The 23,060-nt window shown below is 44.0% G+C and overlaps 1 protein-coding gene across 2 annotated transcripts in view; it reads right to left on the bottom strand.

The window, feature by feature from the left end:
* The window catches only part of LOC146834646 (calcium-activated chloride channel regulator 1-like), a 1,200,823-nt gene that overhangs the window by 456,844 nt on the left and 720,919 nt on the right, over nt 1-23,060 (bottom strand). The window lies entirely within an intron of this gene.

Raw genomic sequence — 23,060 nt, 5'->3', positions numbered from 1 at the left:
AGGTGCCTACAGTAACTATAACGGGGGAATTTCATTGGTTTTTTATCAGTAAAATGTCCAGCTAACTATAACATGTGTGAAACCTATGGTTTTTTCAGTGAATTTGCAAGGTTTTTTAAATGCTAATTCCTAACTATAACGTGTGTGAAACCTATGGTTTTTTCAGTGAATTTGTACGGTTTTTTAAATGCTAAGTTACTTTACGCCATTTGTGGCGTGCGCGCCCACTTAACGCAGTTCGTTCCGTGTGCGCACGGTGCGCTTCGCGCACCGTGCGCGCACAGTGAGCACGCGGTGCGCTTCGCGCACCGCGTGCCCACGTTACGCTAGATGGGCCATGAACGCACGATGCGCTTCGCGCACCGTGCGCACATGGAGGACATACGATGAGCATCGTTGTGACAGGTAAAATATAGGTTTTGTTCAGGGGTACTAAGCCATGCACAAATGGTGCCCTTCGGCCACCGTTTGCACACGGGGTGGTGAGAATGTGGATATATATTTTTTTTAATATTTATTTATTACCGTACGCGTACGGTAAGCGTAATCTGCGAAATTTTGGAAAAATTTAAAATTCCCTTTTTTCACTTGGGGGCTCGTTGGGGACTCCCTCGACATGGCTAGGTGCTTGGGAGCTGTCTAAACAGCCCCTTTACATGTTTTTGCACTTTGTTTTTCAACCCCCTGTCAGAGTGCGAGAGAGAAAATGGCGGCCGCCGCTTCCTGGTTTCGACCGATTCGAATGTTTACTAAGATCTAACGGCCAATCGGAATCGCGCTCGCGCACGTCACCGTACGCGTACGGTAAGCGCACCGTAAGCGCCCCGTAAGCTGGCTCAGATATATATATTGATTTAAAGGCTATTTTCTCAGAATCTACTGAACAGATTTACACCAAACCTACAAAAGGCACTTCCTTGACCTGAGGACTACCTCTCTGCCAAATTTCATTAAATTCTGTTCAGCCGTTCGGGCTGTAGCTCTGTCTAAAGGTCCTATGGAAAAATGCATGGGAAAAACGCGTTTTGGGACCCCCCTTTTATCTCAGCCCCCGCTTGACGAATCCCCCCGAGACTTTCAGGGTAGGAGCGGAGCGTAGCGCCCCAGCTATTTTGAAAAATTTGCGAGGATTCGTCGACCGGCGCCAAAGTTATTCAAAATAGAATGTTGCGGATTTCCTATGGAAACGTGGTCCTAACTATAACTACCTACTGGCGACCGCCAGTAGGTAATATATATATATATATATATATATATATATATATATATATATATACATATATATATATTCACTTAAAAAACCATAGGTTTCACACATGTTATAGTTAGCTGGACATTTCACTCGTAAAAAACCAGTAAATAAGTGTCTAAATACAGTGATGTAATATCTGACGTCATCAGCAGAGGATTGCGGTCGCGTGAGTTATAGTTGCCTGCAGTAACTATAACGGGGGAATTTCATTGGTTTTTTTACGAGTGAAATGTCCAGCTAACTATAACATGTGTGAAACCTATGGTTTTTTAAGTGAATATATATATATATATATATATATATATATATATATATTCACTGAAAAAACCATAGGTTTCAGGGGTGTTATAGTTAGCTGGACTTTTCACTTGTACAAAACCATTGAAATTCCCCCGTTATAGTTAGTTCAGCTAACTATAACTCGCGCGCCCGCAATGCACTGCTGATGACGTCACATATTACATCACTCATGACATGGTCAGTGACATCACTCATGACATCACTGATGACATCTCAAATGACATCACTGATGACATCACTGATGACATCATCCAGTGAATGTGTGTTATTCTGAAAATTAAATATGTTTTATATATGTATATCTCAAGGTCGATGGAAGAATAAATGGGTATATAAGTGTCTAAATGGATGATTTGTTTTTGAAAAATTGATTGTGTAACTGACTGATTAAGTGTATCATAGTGAATACATGGCTTAGTGAGTAATGTTTAAATATGTAAATATCTGTATCAGTCTCTCACTTTGTGTATAAGTGGCTGCATGGGTTGGTGAGTAGCTACATGGGTGTCTATATAGGTTATTAGTTGGTTTTTTGAGTATCAGTCTGAGTGTCTGCATGGTTCGTGGGGGTATTACGTAGTGCATAGGTGCATGAATGAGTGACTCACTGTTTGTATGTGTTGAACACAGTATGTGTGCAGGACTGTATGGGTGGATGAGTGTGTGTATGGGTGTGTTAGTGAGTGAATGACTGTCTCAATAGTGTCTTTATGAGTAACTACATATGTTTTAAACTAGTATATGTGACTATTGGTGTATATATGTGAGTATATGTGAGAGTGAGAGATTGAAAGAGTTCCTGTATGAATAAGTATGTGTTTCTATAAGTGATTGTTTAAAAGACTAAGTATGTGTAAGTTTCTGTAGAAGTAAGTGTGGTGGTGTGTGTATAACTGTATATGCAAGTAAATGTATGTTTGATTCTTTATTAGCATGAGTGACTATGTGTGTGAGTAACTCTATGGATGAGTGGCATTGTGTAACAGGATGTATAGGTGTATGAGTACATATGATGAGTGAGTACATGTATGAGTGACTGTATTGGACTGTTGGTGAATGAGTGGATGTGTATGTGGATCTTAGAATTACTGAAGAGGTTGTTGTAACTGGTATTGGTATGTCCATTGTTTTGAAAATTTTAGTCTCTATTTTTGAATGTGTGTATCAAAGGTTATATTAGGGTGAGAGGAGGTCTGCCACTCTATCACAAGGATGATGTCATCAGTGATGTCATCAGTGATGTCATTTGAGATGTCATCAGTGATGTCATGAGTGATGTCACTGACCATGTCATGAGTGATGTAATATGTGACGTCATCAGCAGTGCATTGCGGGCGCGCGAGTTATAGTTAGCTGAACTAACTATAACGGGGGAATTTCAATGGTTTTGTACAAGTGAAAAGTCCAGCTAACTATAACACCCCTGAAACCTATGGTTTTTTCAGTGAATTACTGAGGTTTTTTAAATGCTAATTCCTAACTATAACGTGTCTAAAACCTATGGTTTTTTCTGTTAATTTCAAAGGTTTTTTAAATGCTAATTTCTAACTATGCCTACAGAGATAGGACATGTGAAGAAAGAAGAAAAAATGCACAGAAAGAAACAAAAGAAGTGCAGAAAGAAGCAACAGAAGTCCTCAAATACGAAGATAAGTGCAGGAAGAAGGATAACGTGCAGAAAGAACAAAAAGAAGAGCAGAAAGAAGCCTTGTGAAAACACCTACATACACTAGGGAACACTATGCGTTGGGGTACCCCTGTGATTAGCCTTACCTCCTCTATAAGCCCCTAGTATATAATAGGGCATGGGCATTAAAACTACCTCTTAAAACAGGCCACAGGGCGTTTTTGCACATGTTAACTCAGGCCCCGTCCCCTCCTTTCACCATTGTGTAAACACGCCCTGTGTCCGTTTTTAGTTGGGAGATTAAGTTCATTTGAGTCCTGAGGGTCCCTAGGGTCCAACTAGCCCACTAGGTACCTCCAGTAAGTGCCACAGAGCTGCGTTGCAGAGAGGTGTAAAAAGTGGCACGGCCTGGACCACCTCTCTGCAATGCAGCTCAGTGGCGCTTACTGGAAGCACTTGGTGGGCTAGATAGCCCCCAGGGGCCCTCAGTATTGAAGGGAAATTATATCCCCAATTTAAAACGTGCCATGGTGCGTGTTTGCACACGTCACCTCAGGCCCCGTCCCCTCCCTTCACCACTGTGTAAACGCGCCCTGTGGCTGTTCTAAGTTGAGAGATTAAGTCCCCTTGAATCCTAAGGGTCCCTAGGGTCACACTAGACCACTAGGAACCTCCAGTAAGCGCCACAGAGCGTTGCAGAGAGGTGTAAAAAGGGGCTTGGCCTCAGAACACCTGTCTGCAGCGCAGCTCCCTGGCGCATACTGGAGATGCCTGTTGGGGGCGCGTTTGCAGAGTGCTGCATGGAGGGGGCATGGCCTCCGGCACGATGCCAGTCTTTTATTTATTTTATTTTTTTAAGAAGGGGGGCTGTGTGGTTCCCCTTCTTATTCTAATTTATTGGCCCTGATGACCCCATCCCCCAGGGCCTGTCTCCTAATTATATTTTTTTGACCCCAATCCCCAGGGCCCCCACGGCCACTGTTTTTTATTATTTTTAAAAAATATATATTTATAGACACACCTAGGACATGCTGGACAAACCGTACGTACCTATCACCATGACGATTTGCGTGATATTCATTAAAAGGCGACTATGCATGCAATTAATCCACGTGGAATGTATTTACACCACTAGTGAAGCTCTGACATGTCTGATGCTCTACCGTGCCTAATCCCGGTAGACACCCTTGTCGTTTATTTATACAAACATGGGTAGCTATTGACGGGCACATTTAATACACATGCACACCAAGCCATTCAAAGGGGATTCGACAAAAATTCGACCAAAACTATGCAAGAAACCCCCCTCACAGTTAATAAAACACACATCCACTGCCGGATGTGTAATACTTTTTATTTTACTCTCTGGAAAGGGGACGAACATCACTTGCGAGTCACAGCGCGCTCCTGACAGAGCCCAATGCTGTGTTACACCCACCATTGCCTGCCGAGTGCCACACACCTCTGTATTGTATTCCACTAGCTAGTGCATATGCTATGACACTCTCTAGCCCATGTGCACTGTAACACCACCCCGTGAAAATGTCATGCCACACTTGTCTTCGCACGGGTTATATTGCCCCATCTAACGTGCCTTCCTCGATGCCTATGTTATAACGCACAGTGCTATGCCATACATATTACAATTTGGGATCCATATCTTTGTCACAGTGCATATGCAACGTTACACTCCCCAGCACATATTTTATATTACAACTTTAGAGACTAGTTAGGTTACACAACACTGCCCTGTGCATATTACACTCCAATGCGCATATCGCATAGCACGCGCTAGTGCCTGTGCTATCTCGCGCTCTCCAATGAATCTGTCATTGCGCACAATGTATTGCATATTATATTTCACGCCTGGTTCATCTTATATCACACTTTTTGGTGCATAGTTTATACCATACACTATATCTAGTTTTCATTTTCAATCGTGCTCTCAGGACTATGTTCTATATAACACTGTGTTCACCTACCCTTTTCACGGGCATTACATTTTTCGATAGGGGGTGGAGGGTCAGGGGGTGTTTTTGCCAAGTGAGCCCGGAGTCACAGTCACTAACGTCTTCTTCTTTCTGAATAAAAGTGAGATTATGCTGCATACTTGTTCATATTTTAAGTAGTTTGCACAGACAAAATGTTTTAAAAACAATAAAGTTTCTAATACCCGCCTTCTCTGAACAGTTAGCTTGCTGCCCCATCCCCCTCCTCCCTATCCTCTGTTGTGTGAATCCATGGACTAGCCTCCTCCCTCCTGCCATGCATGGTCTGATGTGCTGCCACTGCCCTCAATTTAGTATGATGTACCAGTCCACTCCTCCTGCCTTCCATTGCCCAATTCTATGCCCCATCATTGACCTCCTGCTTAAACTCTGTGCTTAGCTTGCTGCCCCTATTCTCCTTCCCCCTGCCCTCCGATGTCTTTGTGCATGCCCCTGCTCCATCCTTTTTGCCCACCATGTCCCATGGACCTGCCACTCCTATCTACTCTGAGTGTTCTGTTGAGCTGCCACTCCCCTCCCACCTGCCTAGCATTGTCAGATGACTGTAACCTGTCCCTGCCACCTCCACCCTGCCTGTCCACATGCCATGCCTCTATCCTCTTCCTCCTGTCCTACATGGTCCATTGTACTGCCACACCCTTCTGCCCTCCCTGGTCTGTTGTGCTGCAACTGCTCCTCCTGCCTGCCCCGTGTGGTCTGTTGTGAGGCCCCTTCCCCTGAACTTTCTTGTCTGTGCACAGGTCCTGACCCTCCCTTCTATCCTCCATCGTCCTTTGTGCATGCCCCTGCACCCTCCTTCTTGCCCATCATAGCCATTGTGCTGCCACTAACCCTCCCACTTGCCATGCATGGTCTTCTGTGCTGCCATGGCCCCTCCCACCTTCCCTGTGTGGTCAGTTAGCTGCCCCTGACCCCCTCCCACCTTCCCTCCATGGTCTGTGTGTATGCCATCACAGTCTCACTGTTGCTCTTCATGTTGTGTCTTGCTTCTAGTGCCCATCCTGCCTGACCTCCATGGCTATCTTGCTGCTCCTGCCCTGCCCCCTTGCCCCCAGCCCTCTGTTTACATGTGCAGACCCCTACTCCCTCCCTCCTGGCTTGTCTGTTCCATTGTAATGCCCCTGATCCGTCCCTCCTGCCCTTTATGGTCTGTTATGCTGCAGCCTTCTCTCCTGTCTGTCCATTATGGTCAGCGAGCTACCATTGCCTCTTGCCCCTCTGTTCTCTGTTGTCCATGTGCATGGTCCTGTCCCCTCCCTCTTGCTTTCTATGGATTGTTGTGCTGCACTCCCGTACTGCATGCCCTGTGTGGTGTATTGTGCTGCTGCAAACCCTGATGCCTGCCCTGCAGGGTCAGTTTGGTGCACCTCTCCATGTCTCTCCTGTCCTCTGTTATCCAAGTCCATGTCCCTATCCCATTTCCTTCCATGATCCAATGTACCATACTTGCGAACATTTTGAACTTGGTAAGAGGGAGATTTTGAAAAAAAACTGGGGTATTGATTTTCCCCTTTGAGTTACATTGAAAAAGAGGATATTGTAGACAGGAGACAGATCAAATAAAGCCCATTTGAGCTTAAAAACATTGGACGTTTCCTGGCTGAATCGGGTCTGTTGGCATGTATGGTTGTACTACCATTGCCTCTTCCTTCTGCCCACAATGGTCTATTACATTGCCACAGCCTTGAAGGAGGGTAGATTTTGTATCACAGGGGGCCCCTGGCCCGTTCTGTCCACACCTGAAGTATGAGACCCTTGTCCTTGCCCTGCCAGCCGCATTTGTAGGCCGTATTAAATTGACCAGCGGGTCCTGTGTTGCTATATAATTATCCTGAGACATCCTTACCACTCAGCCAGCATAAAACCCCTGTGTAGGCCCTTCTGTTCAATATGTAGGCCTCTTTGTTAAATTGACCATAGCTCTGCAATTTTAGTGTATAGCAGTCTGAAGGCAGGTCTGCGAGGCCTTCTGCTCCAAACTAGTAGCCCCCACCCTACCCGAGTGCTCCGTGCTCGGTATCAAAGTTCAACATCCCCCTGAAGCTGTCGACATACAGTAGGCTGCATCCTGGACTGGTACTTGCTTCCTGGGCAGGTTTCCCGCTTTTAAGGAAGTGGCAACCGCAGAGCGTCAAGTTAGGAGAACTGAGGAGATTTTATACATGAATATATTAAATTCCTGTACAATACCCATTATTTTCTGCTTGCTCTATGGAACTTACGATAAGCGATTGGCCTGAGAGACTGACCTTTTCACCCAGTCCATTGTCAGCATTAAGTGGGTAAATGACGAAATGTCTGGTAAAATCTGCAGACAAAGCTTTTGGGTAGCATACGTAGGTAGATGTAGCGTGCAAAGGAGCCCACAAAATGATATAAAAAGGGAGCACCCACAGATATCGACGGACAACCTCGCCGTCTGTATGTAGGTTAACAGGCTGTGCAGGTTTTCCCCAAGAACTGGGAGCTGTCTTCCTTTGCTTAAAATGTCTTGCTCTGCTTTGCTTGAAGTATCTTATTCTATTTTACCTATATGAAATGTCATGTTATGTTTAACCATTGTTCTCTTTACTTTTGCATTTAAAAGATGTTGTATTGTAATTGCAGGAATGCTTGCTCTAAGAGTAAATGTGAGTGTCCCTAGGTAACATTTTCCTTGGTGTAACTTGTTTCTCATGATGCATTTATAGATGTGTTTTCTCTCTCTCTCTGTCAGTCCATTAATTGAGATACAGAGAATATCATGACAGCTGTATGATTATCTGGATTCTGTATTTTGTACTTTATGTCTCTATTCTGCGGTTTCTTTGAAGTTGCATCTTCTCATTAAACTGCCATTGTATTCTGCCTCCAATTCCATGTCTCATATGTCTGTTTTCTTCATTTTTGGAGCAAGCGTTCCTAGGCACCCCGGCTCAAATTAAGGTGCCCCTTTTGTCCCTGACTCACTCTCCTGCTCAGTTCTGTGGTGGCTCCCGGGGCTCTGGGGACCGCCCCTAGCTTCCTTGACCCGTAATAGATCTTCCCTCCAACAGCCTCTCTTGCAAGTCCTGTATTGTTGGTTTGTTGCCCCTGCCCCCCTTTCCACTGCCCTCCATAGTCTGTTGTGCTTCCACGGCCCTTCCTGCCTGCTCAGTGTGGTTAAATTGTTGCCTTTGCACCCTCCTACCTGCCTTCAATTTTCAGAGTCCGTGCCCCTGGCCTCTGCCTCTCAACAGTATCCTAATGAACAACTAGATTGCTAACATTCTATATTTATTACAAAAGTGTGGAACGCCTGACATCATCTTGATGTAATCAAAAGTGTAATACCTAGAGCATTCCTTTAGAAATTACATATATGAGAGGGTCTTATTGGCATCAAAATTATGGTTAGTGCTCTAAAAGACTAAAATAAGGACATATTTTCTGAGTTTTCAAATAGCGACAAAGCACTTTTAAATTATTTGTTATCTTTATGTTTTTTTTATCTAGTTGACAACTTGATTAAATGTTGCACTTAGGGGAGAGGATGTGGTGTTACTTCCAGAACTGCAGACTTTGCAACTGGGGAACCAGGTTGAAGTTTCTGCTTCAGCTCGACATTCTGTGATTCTGGTCAAATCACTTAGTCTCCCCATGTCTACAACCAAAATGAATTTGTTCTTGTGTGATGTAACCAATGCTCATGTAAAGCACTCCAATACCTGACAAGTCTGCACTATATAACACTGCAAAAACACAAAATAATAAGTGTTTTGCACACTTCTGTCATTGGGCTATATTTGGGCTATATCTGGGTAATTTTGGGCTACATTTGGGCTCTTTTGTCTCCGGTGGCCATCTTGGGAGATTTATTTGTTATGAAGTTTCCTAATTTCCTCATGTACTGCAGTCTCCTCAGTCGGAAATGCTTTCAGTTTTTTACTTTGATTCCATCATGAAGGTATTCAGATATGTCACACATTTGCCATGAATTCTGAATGTTAGCACTCTAGTTGCTCATTAGATCACTGTAGTAAAACTACTGTTCACCATGGAAGTCTGCTCCTGGTATTAAAAGTGCATGTTTCAGTCTGCATGTCAGAATTTTTTAATGAAATAGAAGAGGATTTGAGAAGTCACTCAAAATGTGCCCTCATTTTCTTTCTTCAGCATTAATCATAATTTCTATGGCAAAATGAACCCCCTCATTGTGTTCCTTTTTAAATTAAATGTTTTAAGTGTTACCAGTTTATTCCAATCAAGATGGCTTCAGGTGTGCCATACTTTTGTCATAAAGAAGACAGTAAGTGCTCTAGTTGTTTTTAAGAACATTCTTGGACATTCTGTCATTGGGCTATACTTGGGCTACATCTGGGTGATATTTGGGCTACATTTGGGCTCTTTTGTCTCTGGTGGCCATCTTGGGAGACTTATTTGTTATGAAGTTTCCTAATTTCCTCATTTACTGCAGTCTCCTCAGTAGGAAATACTTTCAGTTTTTTACTTTGATTCCATCAAGAAGGCATTCAAATGTGTCACACATTTGCCATAAAATCAGAATGTTAGTACTCTTTTTGCTCATTAGATCACTGTAGTAAAGCTACTGCTCACCAGGGAAAACTGCTGCTGGTATTGAAAGTGCATGTTTCAGTCTGCATGTCAGGATTTGAGAAGTCACTCAAAATGTGCCCTAATTTTTCTTTCTGCAGCACTAATCATACTTTTTATGGAAAAATGAACCCCCTCATTTTGTTCCTTTTTAAATGAAATGTTTTAAGAGTTACCACTTTAATCCAAGCAAGATGGCTTCAGGTGTGCCATACATTTATCATAAGTAGGACGGTTAGCGCTCTAGTAGTTCTTTGGAACACTCTGGAAAGCTGCAGTAGAACACAAAGGAATCAACTGACAGTCTCTGCCCTTGTTGGATGTACATGTTTTACTGAGAATGTCAGACTTCATTCTCACATGACTGAGAAAGATAATGTGAAAGATAATGTGAATTTACAGAAAATAAGCTCTCAGTTTAGCTTATAGATCACCTTCCAAACCTCTGTGGTAAAAGCATGAGAAAATATTTTTCTCTCAATCATGATATCCCAGCAGAAGGCTTTTTCACATGGTGAAATCACCTTAGAACATACCACAATTCCTAAAATGAGTATGGTACCATCAACAAATGATTTATAATGTAACTAAAGTCTTAAAATCTTCTATTAACTGCAATGCTTTTTAATGAGGTGCTATCATGTATATTGGTCCCAAGATGGCTGCCAACACTTCTTGGATGAAGTGCTGACAGCCAATCAGATCTCAGGATGAGATGTGTGGTTAGGCTCCGCCCACATATATATATTGATTTAAATGCTATTTTCTCAGGAACTACTGAACAGATTTACACCAGACCTACAAAAGGCACTTCCTTGACCTGAGGACTACCTCTCTGCCAAATTTCAAGTAACTCTGTTCAGCCGTTCGGGCTGTAGCTGTGTCTAAAGGTCCTATGGAAAAATGCATGGGAAAAAAGCGTTTTGGGACCCCCCTTTTTTCTCAGCCCCCGCTTGACGAATCCCCCCGAGACTTTCAGGGTAGGAGCGGAGCGTAGCGCCCCACCTATTTTGAAAATTTCGCGAGGATTCATCGACCGGCGCCAAAGTTATTCCAAATAGAATGTTGCGGATTTCCTATGGAAACAGGGTCCTAACTATAACTATCTACTGGCGACCGCCAGTAGATAATATATATATATATATATATACACAAATGCATACCCAATAAAGGCATAAAGAAATAGCACTGTTACTAAATACGCACTGACTGATTCCTAGGCCTACACACACACATCCAATCATTCACCCATACAGTCACTCATACATGCAGTCACTCATCAACACAACACTATCATATGCACACGTACACCTATACAGACACTCACACACTGCCACATATCCAGAGTTACTCACACACTTAGTCAGTCATACAAAGAATCAATCATACTTCCATTTACTCACCTATACAGTTATACAGACACAACCTCACTTATTCTTACAGATACTAACACATAATTACTCTCTTATAGAATCACTGATACAAATAAACACTCATTCCTGTAGCCACTGTCACAATTACTGACTCTCACATATAGGTATTTATGTACACCATCACTCACATATACTGCCTTTTACATATGTAGTTACTTGCACATGTACCACTGAGACATCCATTCACTCACCAACACACCCATACGCACACTCACCCACCCATACAGCTTTTTCCACATGCACTCTTGAACCCATACACCCAGTGAATCAACCACTCACACATCTATGCACAGAGTCACATACCTCCCACCCACCCATACACACAGTCAGGTAGCCATACAAAAACTCAGACAAGCAATCAATAACCCATATAGACACTCACCAACCCATGCAGCAGCTTACACAACAACAGACAGACTGATACAGACTTTCACACAGTTTAGTCACTAACCCATGCATTCAGTAAGACACATTTAATCACTCACTTATACACTCAGTCACGTACCTACTAAATCCTCCATACAGACACTTCTACACCCACTCATTCCTCAATACAGCTTGGCATATATATAAAACAAAATTACACTTTACAGAAACTCACAGTCACTGGATGATGTCATCAGTGATGTCATTTGAGATGGCATCAGTGACGTCATCAGTGATGTCACTGACCATGTCATGAATGATGTAATATGTGACGTCATCAGCAGTGCATTGCGGGGGCGCGAGTTTTAGTTAGCTGAACTAACTATAGCGCCGGAATTTCTATGGTTTTGTACGAGTGAAATGTCCAACTAGCTATAACGTTCCTGAAACCTTTGGTTTTTTCAGTTAATATATATATATATATATACATATTGTTAGAAATGGGATTTCTGGTTGGCTAGGGCTTGTGCCAAAGCCAGGCAGAAACCACCACTCTAGTCAGGGCTGGGGAGTTACACTCCAAAGATAACCCCTGCTCACCCCCTTGGTAGCTTGGCACGAGCAGTCAGGCTTATCCTGGAGGCAATGTGTAAAGCGTTTGCACGCGCACCCAGCAACAACACCCTAGGCCCACCACAAAAGAAACTCCACACAAGGTTATATATAAAAATAGCCTTTGTATTATAATAAACACATTAGAAGATAATCACATAATTTACACTGTGCCAACTGGCACTGGGCAGAATTTTACAAGGGACTATTTACACACGAGAGGGCCACATGGACCACTGTCAGAATTAGCACAAATCACCAATTGTAAATGTAGAACATATACTAACTGTGACACAAATTATCACTGTAGAGCACAACCAGTAACTACTGGCGCAATAATGACCTCAGCATCATCACACTAGAATCAGGTATAAAACCTATCCTGCATTCATCACAGGGGCATAAACACATTATGCAATTTCTCAGTAGTCTAAACGCATTAGACCCAACCACCTAAGTATAACTACACTAGGGGCGTACATCACACAGGGAGGTATAATCTCCCTAACAGAAACCTAAACAGGTAAAACAACCTCATAATCAGAAAAGACCACATTTAGAGGTATAACACAGGGTGCGCAAAACATACTATACACAGTACATTTCCAACACCATAAGCATTAATATATGAATCACAATAACACCTAAATCACATTAGGGTCCAGGTTGCGCCAGAACCTAAACATAGCAGCTGCCCACTACTTGCTGGGCAGCTGGGGACAAGCACAGGGCCTAAACGCTGCAGCTGGCACTAAGTGCTGCGCAGCTGTGGAAGGCCAAAGTAGGGGCGAAGGAAAAAGCAAGTCCCTAGGAAGGAAGACCTAAACGGTGCAGCTGCCCACTACTTGCTGGGCAGCTGCGAAGTCAAACTGTGGCAGAGGGGCTCTCACTAGCCCTCCAGAACAAATTGCACCAATCATTGGAGCCCTCTAGGCTCTACAACAACCAGTGTGCAAAACGTGGGAGCCATCTGGCTCTGGAAATCATCAGGTCCCAGGGATCACACACTCCCGAAGTACTCAGGCTGTAATAAGTAAGAAGAACGGGCCCCATGACACTGTGGAGCGCACTGGTGCTTCAAATCAATATGGCCCACGTTGGAGCGGCCTGGCACTCAAAACGAACATACATGTGCCCTTCGTTGGAGCCACGCAGGCTCATAAATGCATTATGCCCTCGTAGCGTTGGAGCCCCTTAAAATAAACATGCCCCCATAGCGTTGGAGAGGCCCACTATCAGACGAGGCCACTCTGATTCTGTGCCTCCACCAGGCACTACACCCAAGAGAACCCGGAGACCCACTCACCGGCTGTGGGCAGGACACCTCCGGTCGCCTCTAGCTTCACCCGGGCCCTCTCCTGGGACCCGGGGCTTCAGGGGCACATGCAGGGCTCCCACCGGCACACGGTAGCCCTGCTTAGGCGGACGCTGCCTCCCCACTTCACCCGGGCCCCCTCCTGGGACCCGGGACTCGCTGAACATATGCGGGACTCCCTCCGAGCATGGGAGCCCCGCGAGGCCACACCGTCTTCCGGGCCGCCTCCTCTCGGTCGGACGGAAATGACGCCCACGAGGCCCCGCCTCTGTCCCAGGCAGACGTGCCTGGCTTCCGCTTTTCACCCGGGCGGCAGCGGTGATGTCGACAAAGAACGCGGGGTGGGCTCCCGCTAAGGCAGCATAAGGCGGGGTGGGCACCCGCCGTTAAAATAACTCAGACTGTGGTAATACCGTGGGGTAGGCACCCGCTACGGCACACAAACAGCGGGGTGGGCACCCGCAACAGGACACAATGAGGGGGAATCCCTACGCTGGGGATTCCCTCTAAGGAGTTCGCAGCACTGCAGGCGGCAGAGAGGCGCTCGGGGAAACCAGGGAAGCGCTCTGCCATAAAAATAAAGCGCTTCTCAGCAGATTAGAGACACAGCGCTCCCCAAGCGCTAGGGCAGCCCAGAGTCCACAAGGCCAGTCAAGGAAGCAAAGAAAATAAAGTCAGAAGGGTCCCAGAAGTCCTCCAGGCATCCAGGGGCTAGGCAGGGCCCAGGGAAGCAAGCCTTCCCCTGAGCCCCAGTAGCAGCACGCCCCTGGTCGTTTCTCGTCCAAGAACAAGAACATTTTCATGGGGTCACAGCCCCTCTTTTATACACAAAATTCTTTGTCTTCAAAGGTGCAGGGAAGGGGCGAACCAGATGCAACTGGTTTATGAGCACTTTGTTTTGCACAGCCCCTCTCCCTATTCACAGGACAGGCCAGGGACATAAGACGCACCACAGGGGGTGGAGCCTGCATTGTGTAGGAAAAGCCCAGCCCTATTCAGGTCCCAGGTGTACTCCTCCCTGCCATCAACATGCAGCTCTCTCCATTCACCACCGGGGCAGACCCATCCTGACTCCTGGAGACAGACACACCAGCCAATCGCAAGCTAGACAGTCACTGCACATTTATGCCAGCATCTAGAAGTGGCACTTCTACACTAGCTACAGTAACGCCGCACACATCATCGCGGAGAAGCGGCGCAGGATTTAGGACACGATCCAATGGCTGGGGTTCAATCAGGACTTTATCGCAAGCAGTCATTTGTACAGTTAAATTAAAGGTGAAATTATTGCACTACAACCCCCATAATGCCTTCGCACTGTCTCATATGAGCTGCCCCAATCAGGGGCGTGTCATTGGGTAATTATATATGAGGGAGTTTGCACACCGAAGTACGTCACTTACCGTGAAGTGCCTTTGAAAAAGTGGAAACGAAATGCGTCAGGCATCACGCAAGTCTGCTTTTAACATACTGGCTTTGTGAACTGTGTCCAGACCTGATGACTGAGGTTGGTAACCTCGCCGTATGCTCGAGTGCTTCTCAAGCAAAGGACTACCATTGTTTTGGCATCTAATGACGGCGGTCCGGCCGTCGAGAAAGCTCCACTCCAGGATTCCAAGGGGGCCGTGAGGTGAGATGCATGAACCTCAATACGGAGAAGCGGCGCAGGATTTAGCACACGATCCAATGGCTGGGGTTCAATCAGGACTTTATCGCAAGCAGTCATTTGTACAGTTAAATTAAAGGTGAAATTATTGCACTACAACCCCCATAATGCCTTCGCACTGTCTCATATGAGCTGCCCCAATCAGGGGCGTGTCATTGGGTAATTATATATGAGGGAGTTTGCACACCGAAGTACGTCACTTACCGTGAAGTGCCTTTGAAAAAGTGGAAACGAAATGCGTCAGGCATCACGCAAGTCTGCTTTTAACATACTGGCTTTGTGAACTGTGTCCAGACCTGATGACTGAGGTTGGTAACCTCGCCGTATGCTCGAGTGCTTCTCAAGCAAAGGACTACCATTGTTTTGGCATCTAATGACGGCGGTCCGGCCGTCGAGAAAGCTCCACTCCAGGATTCCAAGGGGGCCGTGAGGTGAGATGCATGAACCTCAATACGGAGAAGCGGCGCAGGATTTAGCACACGATCCAATGGCTGGGGTTCAATCAGGACTTTATCGCAAGCAGTCATTTGTACAGTTAAATTAAAGGTGAAATTATTGCACTACAACCCCCATAATGCCTTCGCACTGTCTCCTCTGAGCTGCACCAATCAGGGGCGTGTCATTGGGTAATTATATATGAGGGAGTTTGCACACCGAAGTACGTCACTTACCGTGAAGTGCCTTTGAAAAAGTGGAAACGAAACGCGTCAGGCATCACGCAAGTCTGCTTTTAACATACTGGCTTTGTGAATTGTGTCCAGACCTGATGACTGAGGTTGGTAACCTCGCCGTATGCTCGAGTGCTTCTCAAGCAAAGGACTACCATTGTTTTGGCATCTAATGGCGGCGGTCCGGCCGTCGAGAAAGCACCACTCCAGGATTCCAAGGGGGCCGTGAGGTGAGATGCATGAACCTCAATACGGAGAAGCGGCGCAGGATTTAGGACACGATCCAATGGCTGGGGTTCAATCAGGACTTTATCACAAGCAGTCATTTGTACAGTTAAATTAAAGGTGAAATTATTGCACTACAACCCCCATAATGCCTTCGCACTGTCATCTGAGCTGCCCCAATCAGGGGCGTGTCATTGGGTAATTATATATGAGGGAGTTTGCACACCGAAGTACGTCACTTACCGTGAAGTGCCTTTGAAAAAGTGGAAACGAAACGCGTCAGCCATCACGCAAGTCTGCATTTAACATACTGGCTTTGTGAATTGTGTCCAGACCTGATGACTGAGGTTGGTAACCTCGCCGTATGCTCGAGTGCTTCTCAAGCAAAGGACTACCATTGTTTTGGCATATATATATATATATCACTTAAAAAACCATAGGTTTCACACATGTTATAGTTAGCTGGACATTTCACTCATAAAAAACCAATGAAATTCCCCCGTTATAGTTACTGCAGGCAACTATAACTCGCGCGACCGCAATCCTCTGCTGATGACGTCAGATATTACATCACTGTATTTAGACACTTATTTACCCATGTCTTCTTCCATTAATCTTTAGCTATACATATATTACAAATATTTATTTTTCAGAAAGACACATATGTCATCAGTGATGTAATATCTGACATCATCAGCAGAGGATTGCGGTCGCGCGAGTTATAGTTGCCTGCAGTAACTATAACGGGGGAATTTCATTGGTTTTTTATGAGTGAAATGTCCAGCTAACTACAACATGTGTGAAACCTATGGTTTTTTAAGTGAATTTGCAAGGTTTTTTAAATGCTAATTCCTAACTATAACGTGTGTGAAACCTATGGTTTTTTCAGTGAATTTGTACGGTTTTTTAAATGCTAATTTATTTATGTATTATTTTTTTATATATTTATTTTACAATAAACTACGTATTAAAAATTAGTATTTTTGGGGGGGGGGTTTTCAGGGTGCGCGCACTGTGCGCGCACCCCCGTGATTTAAAAAAATAAATAAAATGTTTTGCCTTCGGGGTCCTTCAGGGACCCCCTGACAAAGGCTAGGGGGTCAGGAACTCTCTACCCTGCCCGCTTTTCATGTTCGCCACCTTCCTTTTTCACTCTCGCACTGAAAACAAACAAAATGGCGGCCGACACTTCCTGATTTCGACCGATTCGAACGTTGACTAACATGTAACCACCAATCAGAATTACGCTCGCGCACGTTAGGGTGCTCGCTCGGTGCTCGCACGGTGCGCGCACCCTGCGCGCGTATAGATATATATATGCTTTTAAATGCTATTTTCTCCGGAAATACTGAACAGATTTACACCAGACCTGCAAAAGGCACTTCCTTGACCTTATGGCTACCTCTCTGCCAAATTTCAAGTAATTCTGTTCAGCCGTTCGGGCTGTAGCTGCGACTGAAGGTCCTATGGAAAAATGCATGGGGAAAACGCGTTTTGGGACCCCCCTTTTTTCTCGGCCCCCGCTTGACGAATCACCCGAGACTTTCAGGGTAGGAGCTGAACAGAGCGCCCCATTCGTTTTGAAAATTTCGCGAGGATTCGACAACCGGCGCCAAAGTTATTCAAAATAGAATTTTGAGATTTCCTATGGAAACACGGTCCTAACTATAACTATCTACTGGCGACCGCCAGTAGATAATATATATATATATATATATATATATATATATATATATATTACCTACTGGCGGTCGCCAGTAGGTAGTTATAGTTAGGACCACGTTTCCATAGGAAAACCTCAACATTCTATTTTGAATAACTTTGGCGCCGGTCGACGAATCCTCGCAAATTTCTCAAAATAGGTGGGGCGCTACGCTCCGCTCCTACCCTGAAAGTCTCGGGGGGATCCGTCAAGCGGGGGCTGAGATAAAAGGGGGGTCCCAAAACGCGTTTTTCCCATGCATTTTTCCATAGGACCTTTAGAACGAGCTACAGCCCGAACGGCTGAACAGATTTACTCAAAATTTGGCAGAGAGGTAGTCCCTAGGTCAAGGAAGTGCCTTTTGTAGGTTTGGTGTAAATCTGTTCAGTAGATTCTGAGAAAATAGCCTTTAAATCAATATATATATCTGAGCCCGCTTACGGTACGCTTACCGTACGCTTACGGTAAGCGTACGGTGGCGTGCGCGAGCGCGATTCTGATTGGCTCTTAGATCTTAGTAAACATTCGAATCGGCCGAAACCAGGAAGCGGCGGCCGCCATTTTGTGTATTTCACTCTGAAAAAAAAGAGTGAAAACAAGGAAAGGGGGCAATGAGGAGAGTTACAGACCCCCTAACAATTGTAAGGGGGTCAAAGAAGGACAGAAAAGTACAAAAAAAACATTTATTGATTTTAAAAAAAATCACGGGGTACGCGTAGGTAAGCTTACGGTAAGCGTACGGTAAAAAAAATAAAAATAAATAAATGAAAAGCAGATTTAAGAGTTTAGAAATTAGGGAGCTCTAAAAAGAGCTGTTGTGTTTATGAAGTCATTTTTTTAGTGGTACCTACAAGTAAGTACCGATGCAGAGTCTAAGGTTCAAGAGGAAGACTCTGTTCCCTTCATCACTGAAGTGCACACCATCTCCTCTATAAATGTCTTGCATGTCATAACGCAAGTTGTTGTGGTAAATGGCACCCATACCATAGTCACGGAGGAAAGCAGAAACAGATTTGTTGACGTGCTTTCTTGCTTTGTCAATCTGCGGACAGAAATGATTGGACCAGTTCCATTTTTGCCTTTGGCATATGTTGGAAAACACAAAGGCAGTTTTAGGGAAAAGTGTAAACAGTTCTGCAAAGGTGTCCTTCATAAGCATTTCCAGACCTACCCCAGTCAAAGTGCCTAGGTCATTGCCACCACAGTGCACTATTATGAGGTCAGGGTGTTGGATTTGAATGAAGGATTTCACCAATGGCATCAATTGGTGCCACTTTAACCCTCTCTGACCAATCCATTTAATGTCTACATTTGGCAAAGCAAGGTCTCTCACCATATCTGTTTTCTCTGCAAACTTTTCACTCCAGAAGACATAGCTGTGCCCTACAATCCACACTGTGAACATCTTCAAAGGAGAACTGGATGCACTCAGGAGGTGTCTTTCAGTAGAATGGCAATATGAAAAGAAAGACAGTTTGGAAATGGAGGCATACATATTTTTTTAAAACAAAAAGAACTGATTGGCTGTTTCATACCATTCCAGAATAAAAACTAGGCTGTATGTGAAAATTAATAGAAGCATGTTTTGTATTGGTACAAAAAAATGTGTAACCAAAGAACAGTACTATGGATTTGCTGTTAGGTTTGAAAAGTCAAGCACTCTTGCTCTGTGGAATTGAAACATTGTGTGTCGAACTTCTGACCTAACTGCACACAGCAGTGTTCCATGAGCTGTTGCTATGGTAGCAGGCAGAAGTCAAGTTGGGGGAAGGGTACTAGGCAGAAGTCAAGTTGGGGGAAGGGTACTTTTGGAAAAGGGTTCGTTTTCAACCAATAGAAATGTGTGAATACATGTGAAAAAAAGGGGGAAGCACTGAGATTTGAAACTTACATGTATATGTGTGGAAAAATAGAGGGAAAGTTTGCCATTATCTGGTTCTGCTGAGAGGAGAGAGGTGAACACAACAGAGATCCTGGCTCTGATAATCTGCTGTTTGAGTGTCACATTTCTTTCACAACTAACTAATTTTAAAGGTGAGTTTACAGTTTGAGAGGGGATGTATGTGGTAACTTAAGAAATGAATAATAGAAATGGGAATTGTTTTTGTTGTAGTTACACATGGTGGTTTCATAATGTGTCAGTGTGTAAAAGTGATTTACACTTGCCCCGAAAAAAAAAAAGAGCAGTAAGTGTGCTTTCAAATTGGCAAAGAAATTTCGTATTGGGACTAATGTGAAAACATGACTGTGTGCATAGAAGAATTATAGGCAGAGATTTATTGCGTCTTGCTCTGGTGATTTCACAGTAGCATTAGATGGAAAGGGGGAGCGAATTATTGGGGGAAGAAGCAGAGGCTTAGCACACACCCATGTCCTTGCCGTGTATAGTCATGCACAGTATTTACAAGCCAGTGGGGTTTTCAGGTTTAAGTCTGTAATGCAAATACATTCAGCATCACTAAGGCTGGTTGCCCTTGGTGGAGTGTAGGCAGTCACAGAGAATGCACATGGTGGTGGTCTGAAAAAAAAACAGCTTGGACACGTGCAATTAAATAAATCAAAAATAGTGGTTTCATAATGTGTCAGTCTGTAAAAGTGATTTCAAATTGTAAAAAGAGATTTTCACTTGGCCCGAAAAAAAAAGAGCAGTAAGTGTGCTTTGAAATTGGCAAAGAAATTTCGTTTTGGCACTAATGTGAAAACATGACTCTGTGTGCATAGAAGAATTATAGGCAGAGATTTATTGCGTCTTGCTCTGGTGATTTCACAGTTGCATTAGATGGAAAGGGGGAGCGAATTATTGGGGGAAGAAGCAGAGGCTTAGCACACACCCATGTCCTTGCCGTGTATAGTCATGCACAGTATTTACAAGCCAGTGGGGTTTTCAGGTTTAAGTCTGTAATGCAAATACATTCAGCATCACTAAGGCTGGTTGCCCTTGGTGGAAAGGGGGAGCGAATTATTGGGGGAAGAAGCAGAGGCTTAGCACACACCCATGTCCTTGCCGTGTATAGTCATGCACAGTATTTACAAGCCAGTGGGGTTTTCAGGTTTAAGTCTGTAATGCAAATACATTCAGCATCACTAAGGCTGGTTGCCCTTGGTGGAGTGTAGGCAGTCACAGAGAATGCACATGGTGGTGGTCTGAAAAAAAAACAGCTTGGACACGTGCAATTAAATAAATCAAAAATAGTGGTTTCATAATGTGTCAGTCTGTAAAAGTGATTTCAAATTGTAAAAAGAGATTTTCACTTGGCCCGAAAAAAAAAGAGCAGTAAGTGTGCTTTGAAATTGGCAAAGAAATTTCGTTTTGGCACTAATGTGAAAACATGACTCTGTGTGCATAGAAGAATTATAGGCAGAGATTTATTGCGTCTTGCTCTGGTGATTTCACAGTTGCATTAGATGGAAAGGGGGAGCGAATTATTGGGGGAAGAAGCAGAGGCTTAGCACACACCCATGTCCTTGCCGTGTATAGTCATGCACAGTATTTACAAGCCAGTGGGGTTTTCAGGTTTAAGTCTGTAATGCAAATACATTCAGCATCACTAAGGCTGGTTGCCCTTGGTGGAAAGGGGGAGCGAATTATTGGGGGAAGAAGCAGAGGCTTAGCACACACCCATGTCCTTGCCGTGTATAGTCATGCACAGTATTTACAAGCCAGTGGGGTTTTCAGGTTTAAGTCTGTAATGCAAATACATTCAGCATCACTAAGGCTGGTTGCCCTTGGTGGAGTGTAGGCAGTCACAGAGAATGCACATGGTGGTGGTCTGAAAAAAAAACAGCTTGGACACGTGCAATTAAATAAATCAAAAATAGTGGTTTCATAATGTGTCAGTCTGTAAAAGTGATTTCAAATTGTAAAAAGAGATTTTCACTTGGCCCGAAAAAAAAAAGAGCAGTAAGTGTGCTTTCAAATTGGCAAAGAAATTTCGTTTTGGGACTAATGTGAAAACATGACTCTGTGTGCATAGAAGAATTATAGGCAGAGATTTATTGCGTCTTGCTCTGGTGATTTCACAGTTGCATTAGATGGAAAGGGGGAGCGAATTATTGGGGGAAGAAGCAGAGGCTTAGCACACACCCATGTCCTTGCCGTGTATAGTCATGCACAGTATTTACAAGCCAGTGGGGTTTTCAGGTTTAAGTCTGTAATGCAAATACATTCAGCATCACTAAGGCTGGTTGCCCTTGGTGGAGTGTAGGCAGTCACCGAGAATGCACATGGTGGTGGTCTGAAAAAAAAACAGCTTGGACACGTGCAATTAAATAAATCAAAAATAGTGGTTTCATAATGTGTCAGTCTGTAAAAGTGATTTCAAATTGTAAAAAGAGATTTTCACTTGGCCCGAAAAAAAAAGAGCAGTAAGTGTGCTTTGAAATTGGCAAAGAAATTTCGTTTTGGCACTAATGTGAAAACATGACTCTGTGTGCATAGAAGAATTATAGGCAGAGATTTATTGCGTCTTGCTCTGGTGATTTCACAGTTGCATTAGATGGAAAGGGGGAGCGAATTATTGGGGGAAGAAGCAGAGGCTTAGCACACACCCATGTCCTTGCCGTGTATAGTCATGAACAGTATTTACAAGCCAGTGGGGTTTTCAGGTTTAAGTCTGTAATGCAAATACATTCAGCATCACTAAGGCTGGTTGCCCTTGGTGGAGTGTAGGCAGTCACAGAGAATGCACATGGTGGTGGTCTGAAAAAAAAACAGCTTGGACACGTGCAATTAAATAAATCAAAAATAGTGGTTTCATAATGTGTCAGTCTGTAAAAGTGATTTCAAATTGTAAAAAGAGATTTTCACTTGGCCCAAAAAAAAAAGAGCAGTAAGTGTGCTTTCAAATTGGCAAAGAAATTTCGTTTTGGCACTAATGTGAAAACATGACTCTGTGTGCATAGAAGAATTATAGGCAGAGATTTATTGCGTCTTGCTCTGGTGATTTCACAGTTGCATTAGATGGAAAGGGGGAGCGAATTATTGGGGGAAGAAGCAGAGGCTTAGCACACACCCATGTCCTTGCCGTGTATAGTCATGCACAGTATTTACAAGCCAGTGGGGTTTTCAGGTTTAAGTCTGTAATGCAAATACATTCAGCATCACTAAGGCTGGTTGCCCTTGGTGGAGTGTAGGCAGTCACAGAGAATGCACATGGTGGTGGTCTGAAAAAAAAACAGCTTGGACACGTGCAATTAAATAAATCAAAAATAGTGGTTTCATAATGTGTCAGTCTGTAAAAGTGATTTCAAATTGTAAAAAGAGATTTTCACTTGGCCCGAAAAAAAAAAGAGCAGTAAGTGTGCTTTGAAATT

This window comes from Triturus cristatus, chromosome 4_2 (assembly GCF_964204655.1).
Source record: "Triturus cristatus chromosome 4_2, aTriCri1.1, whole genome shotgun sequence".
Classification (NCBI taxonomy): Eukaryota; Metazoa; Chordata; class Amphibia; order Caudata; family Salamandridae; genus Triturus; species Triturus cristatus.
Note: the sequence above shows the minus strand (reverse complement) of the source record. Positions and strands in the feature narration are given on the sequence as shown.